At 54.1% G+C, this 12,819-nt stretch overlaps 1 long non-coding RNA gene across 2 annotated transcripts; it reads right to left on the bottom strand.

Moving 5' to 3' along the window:
• On the bottom strand, positions 1-10,766 carry LOC110198875 (uncharacterized). 2 transcript variants are annotated; one of them, XR_002321863.2, is made up of 3 exons: positions 10,689-10,766; positions 9,980-10,116; positions 1-1,530 (listed from the first exon to the last, which is right to left on the bottom strand). It is a non-coding gene; the product is annotated as an uncharacterized LOC110198875 (long non-coding RNA). The 2 variants fall into 2 exon arrangements; XR_013486756.1 differs by lacking the exons at positions 9,980-10,116; positions 10,689-10,766 and adding an exon at positions 2,400-9,600.
• Between the last annotated feature and the right edge of the window lie 2,053 nt (positions 10,767-12,819).

Here is a 12,819-nt window from a genome sequence, read left to right as displayed (position 1 = left end):
GAAGCTCCAGGTTGGAAGGTTTATCCAAGTTAGAGGTGATGAGGGCTCGAGCTAAATGTGAGTGTGAGAGTGTGTATGAGTGAGTTGTGTGAGTGTGTGAGTATGACTGAGAGTATGAGTGCATGTATGAGTATATGTGAGAGCTGTGTGAGTATATGTATGAGTGTGTGAGTGTGTATGAGTGTGAGTGCATGTGTGTATGAGTGAATTGTGTGAGTGAGAGTGTATATGAATGTGAGTGTGACTATGTATGAGTGTGTGAGAGAGTGTGTATGAGTGTGAGTTCATATGTGTTTATGAGTGAATTGTGTGAGTGTGTATGAGTGTATAAGTATGTGTGTATATGAGTGAGTTGCATGTGTGTATGAGTGCATGTGTGTGCTGCCCTGTCTATGTGGGATACCAGGGACCTTGCATCAGACAAGCCTCCCACTCCCCCCCAAGTGGATTTGTCCCTGGTGCTGGAATACTTCAGGAGGGCTCAGAAGTCAACAGACACTGGAGTTCTGAGGACCAGGGAAGGGATGAGGAGAAGAGGCAGAGTTCTCCCTCCCCCAAGGACTGAGGGGGATGGGAATGCCCTCTGTCTGCAGGACCCCTTAGCGTGTCAGGGAGTGGAGGGACCCCTTGGCCTCAACCACTCATCACAGAGGAAGAAACAGAGATGGCAGCAGACCCAGGGGGTGGCAGGCCCCAACAGACCTGCAGTGAGGCCAGACTCTGTAAGCCAAGTGGGTTTTAGGAAGCCTGGTGATTTCTGAAAGCCATTCTCTAGGAGCCTGGAAGGAGGGTGTATGGAATGACAGCACAGTCAAGATGGGAGGATTGGCAGATTGGGATGTCCGGCACCATGGAATCGCGTCTCTGCCCCTCCCAAGAGACACCTCTGGTCAGAACTGGTGCAGACATCCACTGTGAGCGGATGGATGTCAATTTTAGCCACAGTTTTGCCTTTGACATATATGTACAATAACAATGCCCCTTACTATGTGGTCCCCAAGCCCGGGCTCAGCCCCCTCACCCATCCCCTCGGTTCTACAGACAGAATTAGCCCCATGGGAAGACTGCAAAGTCCAAATAGAGACTCTTGTCTGGTGCCAAAGTGAGCCAAGCACAAATCTGACTTTGCAAGAAGAGAATGCTGGACTCACACAGAGATGGTGAGACCACGACAGAGGTGGCCCCAGGGCAGCCTCTCCATGGACGTATGCGTGGGGCCCTGGATGGCTGCACCGTGGAATCTTTATCCACCACCTCCCAGACTTCCAATCTCCAGGGCAGTTTGACAAAACAAGTCCCCAGATGATGTATCTGACACATTGTTGCAGCTAGATGAGAGGCTAGGTAGCCAAGATTCGAGAGTGCTGGGAAGGCTCGACCCAAAGGTTTCTCCTTCATGAAATGATGGAATCTTGGAAGGAAGATGCCCCAGGGATCTGTGCCTGGTCCCTGGCCAGGGGCCCTTGCAATGGGTGACTCGGATGAAGATGAAGAGGCAGCACTCCTCAGATACGTACAGGGACAGCAAACCTATGGGAAGACACAGGAGGATTCAGAAAGATGGGGTCAGGTGAGAAAGGTGGGCCCCATAGAATAAAATGACCCAGACTAGGGTGGAATAGAGACAAACATTCCAAGACCAGCTCTGCAAGTATCAAGTGAGAGGAGGCGGGGCTGCAGAGACTTCATCTGAAGGGTGAGGCAAGCCTCCTGGACTGTTTTCTCAGATCTTCATCAAGGGGACCTTCTTTGCTCATATAGACCCTTCTCCTAAAGAGTCCGTGAAGAGGAAAAAGCAGGTCCAGGAGGCAGGGCAGCCATTCACCATGTGTTCTAAGCTCTTCCTCTTGAACCGTCACCCTCATAGCTGGCACTGAGATGGTGCTTTAAGGTCCACACTTTGCACGCATCGCCTCATTGGATGTTCCTGATCTCTCCCACCCTCCTGGAACCAACCCCTTTACAATCCACCCCTGGCTGCCATATCCAGCTCCTCCATGGCTGGGGGCTCGGTCCTGCTCTTCTTCCTAGCGTCCTCATCTTATCTGGAATTATGACTCTATCACATTGCACGCCAGGCTCAGAGAGGGCAGCGTCCAAATATGGTGCTCCCCCTTTCGCTGCTGGCAATAAAACCATCACTCAACCTGTTCTATTTCACAGTTGCTGGTTGCTCTCCCTCCTCTTCCTCCTCCTCCTTCTCCTCCCCTTTCTCTTTCTCCTCCTCCTCCCTCCCCTCCCCCTCCCTGTCTTCCTCCTCCCTTCCCCTCCCTCTCTTCTTCCTCCTCCTCCTCCTCTGCCTCATTTACTCTACACATCAGGACAATCTGGCCATGCTCTCGGAAGGTTTGTTTTCTCTCCATTTTTTTTTGGGGGGGGTGCTTCTTGTGACATTATACCTCTTACATTTTCCATCATCTTTTGTTTTTTTCTGGGTTAGACTCCAAGCCAGCATTGTCGTTGCCTCTTCTGCCTCTTCACTGAGAAAAGAGAGTTACTGTTTGCTGACTCAGTCTCTGGGTTTGGGCCTCCTATGATTGGCAGCCATTTTGTATGTTCTAAAGGTCTCTCTTTGCTTTTACCCACGTCCCATGGAGAGTGCAGCCTGGTGGATAGGCCACTGGCCTGGGAGCTAGAAGATGTACGTTCAAATTCTATCTCAGCCATTTCCTAGCTGTGTGGCCCCGAGCAAGCCATGAGAGCTTTCTTTGCCTCAATTTCCTTCTCCATAAAATGAGGCATGGGTCCAGCCTCTAGGGTCCCTTCCAGTTCTAAATCTGGATTTGGGATTTGATGACTTCTTCAGACAGTTCCAGTAAAAGCAGCTGGTGCCTCTTCTCAGCTCTCCTCTTTCTCTGCAGCCAGTGAGCTGATGGAAGCCTACAGGGGCCAGTTCCAAAATGGAAGCTGTAACTTGTCATTTCCTTCTGGACAAGCTACAGTGGGCTGTGTCCTCAGTGCCAGGGGCTCCTGTTCAGCATCCCAGTGTCTCTAATGCTCCTCTTGGAGAAAGCATTGGTCATGAGGCAGCCCCTCTCCTTGGGGGACCTAGATAGCAGCAGCTACAGCAAAGAGTTCGCTCTCTCACTCTCTCCCTCCCTTTCTCTCTCCCTCCCTCTCTCTCTCTCCTTTTTCTTTCTCTCTCTCTGTCTCTGTCTCTGTGTGTGTGTGTGTGTCTCTCTCTCTCTTGCTCTCTCTCTCTCTCTCTCTCTCTCTCTCTCTCTCTCTCTCTCTCTCTCTCGCTTTCTCTTTCTCTATCTCACCCCCCAAGCAGCCTTTATGTGAGGACCAAGGGCTGTAGATGGGACAAGTCCAGAGATGGCAGAGTCTCTGAATTCATTGCAGTGTGGGGGCCACAGGACATTGGGATGCCCCCAAGTTGGACCAGGATAAGGGAGGACAAGAAACCTGGAAGAAACTTTCTGAAATAAAACAGTGACCACGTAGAGTTGGAGGAATGGACGAAAAAGGGGAAAGAATGAAAATGACAGAGGAGGAAGCCAGAGACTCTCCCATATACCCCCCCCCCATATCCCTGCTCTTGGCCTTCCAGGCCTGGGCCAGGTGCTGGGCATGCAAAGACAAAAAAGTGAGCCAGGCCTGCCCTCGAGGAGCTCACATTCTCACACAGGCATGAATAAATCTATACAAAAAAATGACAAGGGGGGCAGTTGGTGCCCAGCACTTGGGGGTGTCAGCAAAGGCAGCCTGAGCAGAGTTGGCCTGCTGACAAGCCTCAGCTGAGAGGCCTCATCTGAAGGCCTGGGACCATTCTGGGCACTGCCCACAACCCATTAGTAGGGCTTCTGGACCACCATCTATTAACCTGGACTGCACAAGGCAGCAGGGATGGACAGACCATGAGGGCATTGCCAGTAATGCCAAAGTTCAGAGGTGCACCACCCCACCCACCACAGAACTCTTGAAGAAACAGCAGGGATGAGATGCCCATAATCAGTGAGCCATCATTGATTTTATAGGGCTTTTCCTGTTCCCCATTAGTAATTCAGTTTGCGGAGGGTTGTTCACATTACATTTCTATCTCAGGGAATGTAGCCCCTGAAGGCTACCCCCAGTCACGAACACAGCTCAGCCATGGGGCACGTGGGTGGACATGTTTTATGGAAACCCACTAAGTAAAGCCAGGTGGAGGGCGGCTCCCAGCAGTTGGTGGAGGTGGCCCCAATTCACCTCCCTGAGAAGAAAGTGGAGCCCAATTTTATGGCTCTGCAAATGGAGGTGCCAGGGAACATGGGCACTCAGCAGCAGCAGAGGGACTGGTATTACTAGACCGTCAGAGCACCAAGGGTCCAAAGGTCTCATTCCCCTGGTCCTCCCCACAGCAGTGAGCACTTGATGGGCCCAGTGAAGCTGGAACTGGGAAATATGAAGACCTGCCCTCGAGGAGCTTACACTCTTCAAGGGACACTCAGTACCCACACATATACTTCTGATACAAGTCCCCTTGTCACATATTTGACTCACAGAATCTTTGCCTGATCAAGAGACAGAGAGATAGTCAGAGACAGAGAAAGACAGGGACAGAGACAGAGAGCTAAGACCCATCTCTGGGCATTGTGCATCCCCAGGGCTCCACCTCCTGGCTGTGGGGCCAGAGAGAACCAGGCTATCCCCCTTTCACAAAACAGCCCCCAAGCCTTCCTACCCAGGAGCTCTGCTCAAAAGTGAGCTGGGCATTCTTTGAGGCGTGAGTGCATGCGTGTGTGTTCCCGTGCCCTCACCCCTGTGTTCAGAGAAGGCATCTTCCAGACAAGGAGGGACACACAGGGTGTGGTATGGTTTACAGAGACCAGCTCCTAAGCCAGTGGACAGTGGGGGAAAGCAGGCATGGGCCAGACTGGGGAAGGTTTGTGCTTTATCCTAGAGGTATTGGGAGCCAGTGAAGCATCCTGTAGGGGTGGCACAGTCAGACCCACACTTTAGGGACTCACTTTGGCAGCCCTGTGAAGGATGGATGGCAGAGAGGGCGACCAGACTCAGGAAGGCTAATGAGGAAGCCACGGCAACGGTGCCAGGGAGAGGGCTCAAGGCACTGACATTGGGCAGGAGCCCCATGAGTGGGCAGAGAGAAGCCTGTGGGGGCATCAGACTAAGGACAGGACAGCTCTGGGGGGTTGCCAGCATGATGCAGGCAGATACCCAGGGGAGTTGGGAAGTGCTCTTTGAAGAGGCTTTGAAGGACGGGGCAGAGTTTCTGGTTCAGACATTGAGATGCTGAAGAGATGCACACTAGTCCTGGTGGGTGATGGGGGCTGGAGCCCGGGGGGTTACACGCCAAGGACTCACTTATCACCAGATAAATGAGCCTTTGAGGGGCCTGAAGGACTAAGTCCTGCAGTGGGCTTTGCTCCCACCCCAAAGTACAAAGTGAAGGATGGTTCTGATGGTCGTTTGAATGCTCATTTTTCTCAAAGGCAGAGGGGTAATGAAGAACAAGGCATATCTCTCCCCAAAATAGACAGAAGCCCTGGAGGAATGTGAGTCAACAAGCAGGGAGATGAATGGACATCACAAATAGCAGCGCTTCTGGCTGCGAACGGCCGGTGACCTTTATGGAAACAGGGCAACGATGGCCAGGGCCAGGCAAGGGCAGTGCTCAAGGTCAGCCCAGCCTCAAGGCCTTCCTGTGTATTTTCAGGAGTCGGGCCCTGGCTTCCCTCCCCATGACATCTGCCGTCCCCGTCCACAGCTGAGCAAGAGGAACCGTCACCCTGTGCTCCACTGGCCCTGAGCACTCCCCCAGCTCCCAGCTCCCCAACAGTCAATGGTTCCCCATTGCTGACCAATGAGATTCATCTGCTATCTTCACAGGAGACCCTCTCTCACTGAGGGGGGACCTCAGGCAGGGAGTCCGCTCTTTGGGAAGACCCCAGACCTTTTCTCCAACTAGAGAGTTTCTCCATCAAGGAAGGAGGTGACCCTGGGGCATGTCCCCAGAAAACAGGCTCAGCGGCTCCTCTCCAACTTCAACATGGCTCTGGCAATGATTTCCATGCCTTTCATCTGAGGCCCAAAAAGAAGTGAGAGGAGGTGCTCATCTGGGGAAGGGCCCCCAGAAAGCAGGCCCCAGTGGATAAGCTCATCAGGGGAAGGGCCCCGAGAAAGCGGGCCCCTGTGGATGAGCTTATCTTGGGGAAGGGCCCCAGAAAATAGGCGCCAGCAGATGAATGGTTTTGGCCAAAACCACTCCAAGGATGGTCCATGAAGATGCACCACACATGGAACTTGGTGACTGGCAGAGGCAGAGAATAGGACAGACTCAGGCTTCCAAAGGTCTGGCTCACTCTCATCATTGAATTTGCCCTTGTCACCTGTGTGATTTTAAGTTGCCAGGATGGCGTCTCTCTAAAGCAGATAAGATCAGTTTGCCTCCAGGCTGGCAGACAGCTCCACCAGGTGAATGGTACCCAGTGTAGGGGATCACATTTAGGGCCACTTACCCCCATGGTAATAGGATCCTCCGGCTTCGGACCCTCCTATTGTGTCTTTATCTCTGAGGCCCCACAAGGCTCAGCCTCAGTTACAACGGTCTATTATTGGGTGGCATTGAATATCCCCACAGGAGGCAGCCCATCCGGCCCTCTCTGATGACAGGTCCATTCATTCCTTCAGTAAGCATTCACTACTCGTCACTATGTGCCAGGCAGCTGCCGTTCTATGGGTGGGGGATGGGAAAGGAAGGGTGTGGAGGGGTCAGAGGGAAGAAGACATCATATAAACAGACAAGTGTGCACATGACAACTTGGGAGGATCAGGAAAGGGGTTCCAGAGGGCTGAACCTTGCTAGAATCTAGGGAATCTAACACGTGAAGGTGGATGGTAGGCATGGAAGACAGACGAGGCAACAGCATGGAGGCCAGAGATGGAGAATGGCCCTGCTTGGATCCAGCATCAGGGGCCCAGCCCAGCTGGCCTGGGGGACAGCAGCAAAGAGAATGAATTTCTCTGTTCCATTATCCATTCTCACTGGCCAAAACCCAGCCAACCTCACACACTGAGAGAGAAAGGGAGGGAGACAGAGAGACAAAGACAGAGAGAGAGAGAAACAGATAGACAGACAGACAGACAGAGACTGAGAGATAGAGACAGAAAGAGACAGAGAGACAGGGAGAGGGAGACAGAGACAGAGAGACAGAGACAGAGAGACAGAGACTGAGAGACAGAGACAGAGACAGAGACAGAGACAGAGAGACAGAGATAGAGAGAGAGACAGAGAGACAGAGATAGAGAGAGAGAGAAAGAAAGACAGAGACAGAGAGAGAAAAACAGACACAGAGAGAGAAGAGAGGCAGAGAAAGCTGAAGGTAGCTAGCAGCCTAGAAAGGGCCCTGGAGGAGAAGCCAGGAGACCCTGGAGACCAGCACTCTGTGTGACTGCGGTCGAATGACTTCCCTCTGGAGGCTGCCTCAGTTTCCTCCTCTGCACAGTGAGGGGGTGGGGCCAGTGCTTGTGACTGACAGGGTAGTCTGTGAAGTCCCTCTTCCATCCTGAGTTCTCAGTAGGCTCTGGCCCTGGAGGAATCAGTCACCCTGGGTGGCTTTGGATATTCTGCCTCGATTTTCTCTAGAAGCACCATTTCCTTCAGTGACTCCCCTTGGGCAGATCGGGCCTCAGGAGCAAACGTGGCTGATCTGCAGGCCGTGTGGCACTCAAAGGGCAGCTGAGTGACAGCAGCTCTGCTTACAAGCCCAGCAGGGTGGGCAACACACTGTCCCCTCAGCTCTCCAGTAAGTCATTTGTCAGTTGGATTCTCCCAAGGCTGTGGCGCCCTGTGAGTTGTGCTCACCCAGCATCCCTGGGAGCAAATGAGTATGAGATTAAGACAGGCAAACGGAGAAGAAAACAGAGCCTGGGAGAGGTTTGCTGGGTGGTGCAGGGAGCAGGCGCTCTCCCAGGCAGCCAGGCCAGCGTCTTCCACCTCTATGTTTGGGGTTTCTGGGAAGTGCTGGGATGGCAGTCACCGGTGATCCCAAGGGGCAGACCAGCATCTTCTTCATACAAGTTAGTCCTAATTAGCCACAGAGCGCAGGTCTCAGGCCAGGAGGCAGCTGGCAGAAGGCACTGACCCTATAGAAAGTCAGGTCAAAGGCCAATTCCCGTGCAAAAGGCCAGAAAGTGAGGCCAGCCTAGCCCAGCCTGGACCTGAGGCCTGTCTAGGAGAAGAGGAGGCAGATGGAGATCCTGAGGGCACGTGTGGCTCACCTGCGTACCTCCAGCCCTCCACAACTGACTGACGGACAGGGGAAGGATGGCTCCAGAGGCCTGGCACAGACCTGCCAGCTCCCAACAAGCCTGTGGGGAGGTACCATTGTACAGATGGGCCCCACGGCCCCGGGCAATGGAGGGAGGATGGCCAGTCAGAGTCAGACAGTCCGGCAGGCAGGTGGACCCTGGCAGCAGCAGAGACAAGGTGGACGGTCAGGTGGGCCACTTACCCCGGAGCTAGCCCCACAGGTGAAGGGACCTGGAAAAAACTGTCCAGAAGAGACAGGAGCTGAAGCGTGTGCTGACCTCCGGGGGAAACGAGGACCCAGGGACAGCAGCTGGGCCTTGCAGCTGGAGCAGGCCCAGCAGCCAGGCAGGCTGGGGGCTCCTGCCTCCAAGGCAGCCCCTCTGAGGCCACAGCCCTGGCACAGCCTCCCCAGCCTGGCGCTGAGGCCGGTGGCTACGCTGCTACTCACATGTTGCTACAGTTGAGGAGGAGGAGGAAGCCAGGGGCTGTGGCCCTGAGGAAAGGGGAGGAGCCAGGAGACTTTGCTGTTGTCTTGACTCCCTCAAGGTCATTGTATGATTCTGGGGGCAGGAGGTCCTCCCTCTCCTGGGCCTCAGTTTCCTCATCTGTCAAATGAGCCGATTGGCCTGGATGGCTTGGAGATCTCTCCCAGCGCCACCCAGAACAGATCTGGTTGTTTTTAGCCCCAAACCCAGAAGCTGGAAAGATTCTGCCTGGGCCCAGCAGGGAGCCGAGGAAGCTCTCAGGAGAGCCTGGCCTCGGCCTGGCCTCAGGCCTGGCCAAGGACCCAGCCTCCCAGCATGAAATGATTAGCCCCAAGCAGGCTGAGTCCTGGGGCAGCCCCAGATCTGGCAGGGAGGGGAGCGAGTCTGCAAGGCATCTTCGAGCAGCAGGCCCCAGAGTTACAAAGCACAGCTCAGCTTCAGAATTCCAGACAGAGGGATGGCGGCTCCCTCACTGTGCAGCCTGCTCACCAAAGCCAGGAGGACACCTTTGGAGGTCTGGAGCAACTCAGAGGTCCCAGCTCAGGCTTGGATTGAGCTGGAAGGGGCCCCCTCATGTGACAGAAGCCGAGAGCAGGAGAAAGTCTTGCCCCAGAGATTCGAATCCGGATCCCTTGCTTCAGTGCATCCTGCAGTCACAGACCTCCCCACCCCCACACCAACAGCATAGATCTGGGAGGGGCCAGCGCACACAAGCTTCTCTCACACAACTGGCCAGGCTGTCCCTGGCCTTCTCCCAGATGCCATAAAGAGCGAGCTTGGGGAAGGAGAGGAGAGGAAAGAACAGGGCGTCTCTGACCTTCGCACTAGTCGGCTTCATCAGCCAGGTCATCAATCACACTGATTAAGTAACTCGGGTTGGGCCAGAAGATGTTGGGAGATTTTAACACAAAATCCAGGCCAGGAAGGCCCTGAGAAGCTGCTCTCAGGAGTGCTCCAACTGTCCTGCAGACCTCAGAGCTGTTCCAGGCTCCTCCCTCAGTACGGCAGAGGCCGGAGGCCAGGCCCTGGGAAGGACCCCAGCCAGTAGGAGGGGCTGCATCCCCTGCCCTCCTCCCTTGCCATCCCTAGAACAGCCCCCCTCCTTTCTTCCAGGAGAAATCCTTCTCCTTCATGAAGAGAAGCCACCTTCTCCGTGGAGTGACACCCCCATCCCCAGACAGACAGACAGACAGGCAGACACCCCCCTAGAAGAGAGCTCTTCCTCCCCGAGTCTCCTCACCTCCAGCCCAAGCAGTCCCAGTTCCTTCCTCAGGTGTTAATGGTGACATTCTCTTTGGGGGGGGCGGGGAGACTGATAACTGGAAGCCAATACCTTAGGGCTAACTGTCCAGGCTTTAAAAGGTGGGGTCTTGAGCCCTTAGAAGAGAAAACAGAGGGGCAGGACAAGGGTTAGTCTGGTTCCACTGGGCCCAGGGGGCAGGCCCAGAGAGATGGTGGAGGATGGGAAGAAGCTAATTTAGGAAAAACTTCCTGACAGTGCGAGCTGTTCCAGGGTAGCTTGGGAGGGGGTGAGCTCCCCATCTCTGGATGGATCCGAGCAGAGTTGGGAAGACCGCTTGTTGGGAATGGGAAGCGGGGATTCCTTTCCTGGAGCGGCTGAGTCGGCTCCCTGAGGGCAGGGGCTCTGACCTTCACAGAACTGGAGGGTTGGGAAGGAGCCCAGAGGCCATTTGGTCCTTCACCCATACTCCCCTTGTGCTGCTTCATCTCGGTCCCAGGCTCCTCCCACAAGTCGCCTGCTGGATGCCCAAGGGTGCCCCACCCTCTTTGCCTTATGACAAACTCAGCTCTCCAGAGCTGTGAGCCAGGCTCAGGGTTAGTCCAACCAAGGCTCTGTTTGCCCCCTGACTTTAGAACCTCTAATTCCTAGCATCTGCTGCCTAAACTCTGGGGGTCTGGGGGTAGAGGCTTGAGGCCGCTGGTTTTACCCGCAGCTCTTCCGTGGATCCTGCCCTGTGAGCTTGTGGGTACCCCAGCCACCAGGCTTCTTCTCTCCCTGTTTTGGGCGACACACTCAGTTAGTCTCCTCCCTTTCCCACCCTGTTGGCTTAAAGTCCCTTTGGTTAGATTCACAAGACAACCAGTGAAAACATTCTCACCAGCCTTTGTTAGGCAGACGGGAGTGTGTCAGCCCTGGGCCAGGAGCCCGGAGCCAAGATCCAGAAAGCCCAGTCTATTCTTGGACGGCCCTGGGGGAATCGTTTTTTGTTGCATCCTGTGTCTTCGATGGGCCAGAAGGGAGGGAAGCCTGGCCTGGGCCCCCCAGGCTTCAGGGCCTTGTCTGAGGCTGCAGCAGCAACAGCAGCGATGCCTTTTGGTTCTTTCTGTAACAGTCAGGAGGGAGGCCTCTGTGATGCTAGCGTGAAGCACCCAAAGTGGGGCACTGTCATTTGCTTAGATGAGTCCTCGGAAGGTCTCTGGAATCTCTTGGATACATGCCGGGAACATGGAAGATCCAGAAGATTGCCTTCTATTTGCTATCAGGTTGACAGATGGGGGCCTCGGCTACTTGTCCCAGCTATCTCCACCCACGTTTGTCCCTCACTCGAGCTGTTTCCCCAGCCCTCCATTGGTTCCACTCGCCTCTTCTTTCTTTCTTTTCTCCTCCTCTTCAAATCCGCCTCTTCAACCTCCACTTGTCCCCTCCCCCCACCCCGCCCCTTGACCTTCCTGGATTTGCCTTTCTTGCAGCCTGGAAGTAGAGTCAGGCTCAGGATTCAGCTGGAGCTGCTCCTCCTTCAGTTGCCAAGTTCCCCTACCCAAATTCCTCCTCTCACCTCTTTCACTTGTCCAGACCCCTCCAAGTACCCCCAGTTTCTTGTCCCACTCAGGTCCTTCTTTCTTCTCCTGCTCCTTTGCCCACAACCTTCTCTCATGGAAGCCCAAAGTCAGATGACCCAGGCCTGCATCCCCATCACCTGGCCTACTGTGTTGCACATAGTAGGTGCCTCCTTAATATGGCGGGACTGCTTTAAGTTTTTATTCACCTTAGAGAACACTTCTCTCTCTGTGGCCAGCTGCAGGCATCCAAACCGATGCATGTTGTCCCCATACAATGATGAGAGCTCTAGGTGGCCTGGTGGTTTTTCTTCCACGTGGAATGAGTTTATTTGTGTGAGAAACACAGAGAGGGGCAGCTTGGGGAGAAAACCAGACAGTCTGGAAAGGACCTGAGGGAGAGGGGGCCACACATGAGAAGCCCTGACTGGAGGCTGAAGAGACATGAGGAGTCAGAAGGTGGAAGACAGCATTGGAACGTGAAGAGTGAAGACAGAAGCTGAGGGAATCGAGAAGTGGATGGAAGGAGAGAAGCAGAAAGGAGCCTGAAGAAAAGCATCACTTCCCCTTTGCCTTGAGCCCAGTGGGGACCAGCCAAGCCGGCTGGAGCAGGCTCTGTGCTTGATGGGGGAGCTGATCTGATTGGAGACCATCTCTGGTGCTGGGAATTGATCGGAAAAAGCAAAAATTTGCTTGGAAATTCCTCTGTTGTTTGAAGAGCTGCCTGGAGAAAGTGTTCTTTGCCCTAGAGTTAAGTCTACAGCTCAGGAGCAGAACAACCCCAGCCCTGCCCAGAGGCTTTCCTACTGCCCTCTATGGCCCCAGAAGGGGAAACCCTTCAAAGCCCACCAAGAGCAGACTGGAGTAGCTTTGCCAATCTCTCACTCACTTAAGGAAACAGTCAATGAAAGAGTGCATGCTGCCACAATGTCCAGCCAAAGATGTGGACCTGGGAAGCCCTGCAGGTCCCAGACTTAAGGCTGCTCTTTGGTAAAAGAACACTTCAGCAGCCCGAGAAGAGCAGAGAAGCAGCCCCATCCACACTAGAGGAAAGGTCCAGCAGGGGACACTGGGCACAGATGCCTCCCTACATAAAGGCCTACAGTCCAGAGTGACAAGTCCATCAGGACGCATGGGTTTCTCTACTCCTGTGTCTCACTGCTAGGCTTCTATGAGTCTGCACCCCACTCTCCCCAACAGACACTCTGTGCATTAGTTGGAGGGTATGACCCAGGTTTATGACTAGACTGTTATGCTATGGTTATTATCATTTTGCCTTCT

This window comes from Phascolarctos cinereus, unplaced genomic scaffold (genome assembly GCF_003287225.1).
Source record: "Phascolarctos cinereus isolate Bilbo 61053 unplaced genomic scaffold, phaCin_HiC Scaffold_5;HRSCAF=322, whole genome shotgun sequence".
NCBI classification, from domain to species: Eukaryota; Metazoa; Chordata; class Mammalia; order Diprotodontia; family Phascolarctidae; genus Phascolarctos; species Phascolarctos cinereus.
This window is presented reverse-complemented; position numbering and strand designations above follow the sequence as displayed.